Here is a 3,672-nt window from a genome sequence, read left to right on the forward strand (position 1 = left end):
TGGTAACAAGACTTTTACTGAGAAACGCGGCAAATCGAATAAACAGTACAATGGCTGTAAAGTAGAAAGTAAGCTCCAGGAGTCAAAAATGTATGGACAAAGTCTGCAAAAAAACAAAAAAAAAAAACAAACAACCCACCCTATAATGACCATGTAGTATCACTATTAAAAAAAAAAAAAAGTAAATGGAGTACTGACCGAGTGATGCATCATATGAAGCCAGACATAGGCAACCTCCGGCCCTCTGCCTCCTGTAGAACTACAAGTCCCAGATAACAGATCTTCTAGCCCCTCAACCACTCGAGAGACAAAAGTTCCCATTGTCAAGTAGTCTGCAAACTTTTATAGCTTAAACTCCTACATAGAAAGTGAAATAACTTGGCTTATAGTTCGTCTTGTGCTCCAATCGCATCCAAAGCTGCAACCAAAATGTCCCAGACTAAATGTGTGTAATTGTAGCCTCTACATCTCCCAAAACGGAGAGCAGCAGAGACCAAAGCATTGTAAAAACCCATCGGATCCGCCGCCTGCCGTGCAAAATCCCAAGTAAGGCGTTAAGGGTGCAGAATTGTGAATGCAGCTCTGGAAGGGATTGGAGGATGCAAAATAAAACAACTCAGCACCGCATGTGGATTTATACCATTTATACCTTGATTTTCTCAGCTGCTGCAATTACAACTGGTGAGCGCTTTCTGGCAATGTTGGAAATGGGAGATGTGTATTCCTGAGAACAAATACACATGGCGAGGAGGCTGTAAAGCAATGATCTGCAACCAGAGGCTGCAGAACTACAACTCCCAGCATGCCCTGGGAGCCGCTGGTTGCACCTCACTGCTGGAGGAACATAGACTGACGGTGAGGGGGGGCACTGATCGTGGGGAAGGGACGCATGGGGCTCCAGTCTGCAGCAAACACACTCAAAGCCTAGGCACGGTGGCAAAGAACAGTTTCGACAGCCGGTAGTCAACATTTTTGTTTTTCCGGAGACTGTACAGCAGCAGCAGTTGTAAAATAAAACCTGTTCTAATAATCAAAACATAAAAGCGTCCAGCTCAATAAATAGGAATTTTTATCAGTTCTAATCAGGTGTTTCTTAGTAACAGAGTGTAAACTGCCACCCTGTTGCCGGGCAACGGTTCAAATTTGAATGTTGCCAAAGAGAAACTGACAATATTCAAATCTGGGAAAACCGACAGTTGTGGCCTGAGGAGGCGGAGCTTGGCACATAGTATTTAATAAATATCAGGTTACACATTTTCAGAACGGCGCAAGATAAAAGTGTCAGCTTACTTCAGCTGCACCCTCGTAAAATCTTAAGAGGTTGTGCCCATTAAAGCCAATAATTTTCAGAGAGATGTGGGGTCTCTAGCACCTGTCTCCAGAATCGGGGTTCAGTTACCCATCCACTGTAGTACTGTGATCACTGGAGTAGCTGCGTGTCTGCTCCCTCCATGCATTTCTATGGGAGTGCCTAATGAGACTGAGCAGGTAAACTCCCATAGAAGTGAATGGGACTCTATAAAACTGCATCTTCTGGAAGACCCCTGTAAAAGGGATGCAAAATCTAGACAAGCCAGAGTGATCAGCTATTACAGTGGCAGCCACTGCTGGGGACGTTTAGTATTGCATGGCACTTGTTCACAAAAGGGGGTACGCCACATATGGGGACTTTTTTTTTTTTACAAATGTTGCACCGTTTGGCTTTTGCTGGCTCTTCATTTCCCTGCACATCTTCTTTCAAAGCAGAATCAGTCGAAAAGAGTGCAGAAAAAGACGGTTACAACTTCGCCGGAATGAGCGAACTGATTCTCAGTTAACTCCGTCTGCAATAGACAGGGATATGGCAAGCAAAGGGTGCAATATTTTTAATGAAATCCAATTGCAAGACTGTATTGTATCCAAAAGTATATGTAACTCAGGTGCTAAAAAGAAAAAAAAACAAACAAACAACGTCTTCAACTATATAAGTCGGGTGCTATAAAAAAAAAAAAAAAAAATTAATATCGTCAAAAGTGGATAACTCCCATTATGTAAAATCTGGTTGATTCAGGTCCACCAGTCACAGATGGCAGCGACAGCCCCTCGGGATACAGCACTTACGGATGTGTCAGCCAGACAGGACAATTCCAACTTTGCGTGAAAATCTATTGCTGGATAGTGCCTAGTAAAGCAAAGGCACACCGACGGCAAAAGAGACAGAAAGGATCTCATAATGTAAAAACTATTGTGAATCCTTTTCTATCCCTTTGTTGCTTTTTAAAGGGGTTCTGTAGTAGGTCTATACTGATTACAATCCCTGGGAACAGTCATCAATATTCCACTTGTCGATCAGGTCCTGGTGATGTAAACAGTGGAAGGGCTGGAACAGCACAGCTCAATACACATGGTGTGGCCATTCTGGGTACTGCAGCTCAGCACCTATTAATGTAATCTGAGCTGCAGTACCCAAAACGGCCGCTAAACGTCATATGGCGCTGCAGTGTTCAGGGTCTCAACGCACTGTCTACATCCTCAAAAAGCCCCGCCGATCCCAAGGATAGGTCATCACTGCACAATCCCTTTAAATTACAAAGTTTTCTGCTCTGTTCAGATCCAAAGCTCAATCAGATTTCTGCAGTGCATTGTGGGAATCTGCAGCTTTGGATGTGAATGGAGAAAACAACTTGACAGAGCGTGCATATCAGAGCAAAGTCATCAAAACCATCTATTTATACCCATTTTTTCCCCCCAGAAATGTGACCTCATCCATTCTCTGAATATTATTTAGCATAAATTCTCCTGTAAAAATAAGTGTTCTGCCCTTAAAGGGGTTCATCAGACAAGAATGGGGGTCACCCAAGTCCCTTGTGTGGATGGAGTGGTAGATAGTAGGTGAGACCGTCACTCCATTCACTGGAAGCCCCCGTTCACATTACATAATTGGCCGCTCATCGGATCCTGCTGACTTTTCTCTGTGTATGGAGTCCTTGACTGTCCATTTGTTTACTCAACACCCTGTGTCAAATAATGTACATATATAGCAGTCAGATCTCTGCTGTCCTGACACACAGCGCCAAATCCCCTGCAGAGAAAATAATGATAAAACTTGTGCCTGCCTGTGGCCACCACTAGAGGGAGCTCATGTGGAGACACTATACAGCGGGCTCCCTCTAGTGGTGACCACAGGTAGACAAATATTTTAAGCAGTGAAATTGAAACGAAGTGTCGAAAGATTAAAAATCAGAAAAAAAAGCACTCTGACCACTTTAAAAAATACAATAAATAATCAGCGCAGAATTTTAGACATGGTGGACATTTCCTTTAAGGCTTTGGCTACTTGGGAGACTTTTTAAAAGGACGTCAGTCCACGTAAAAGTTGGATGCGACGTAATGTGTTCTTCAGGACGGCGGCTCGAGAGTTTAAAGTAGCGCTATGAAAAGTGTCCATTGCGCCCCAGCCGAAAACTGGAGCCTGGAAAACGTGGAAGCAGCAAAACAATTCTATAGGCAAGACACTGGGAAAGGGGGGAGGGGAACACAAAACCCAAAATGTTCACCATTCATGACCCAACAAGTAACAGAAAAAAAAAATAATAATAATAATATTATTAGGAAATTGCCCCAAGATGACAGATATGTAGAGAAAAAAAAATAAAAAGATATGCAAATAAAAAAAATAAAATAAAATAAAAA

At 42.8% G+C, this 3,672-nt stretch overlaps 1 protein-coding gene across 2 annotated transcripts in view; it reads right to left on the bottom strand.

Moving 5' to 3' along the window:
• Positions 1-3,237: 3,237 nt before the first annotated feature.
• Positions 3,238-3,672, bottom strand: part of CTDSPL (CTD small phosphatase like) — a 60,398-nt gene continuing 59,963 nt past the window's right edge. For both annotated transcript variants that reach the window (XM_075315732.1, XM_075315730.1), the window contains one exon: positions 3,238-3,672. This exon is cut by the window's right edge and continues 922 nt beyond it. The gene's annotated coding sequence lies outside the window, so the exon portion shown is untranslated.

Source organism: Anomaloglossus baeobatrachus, chromosome 6 (assembly GCF_048569485.1).
Source record: "Anomaloglossus baeobatrachus isolate aAnoBae1 chromosome 6, aAnoBae1.hap1, whole genome shotgun sequence".
Lineage (NCBI taxonomy): Eukaryota > Metazoa > Chordata > Amphibia > Anura > Aromobatidae > Anomaloglossus > Anomaloglossus baeobatrachus.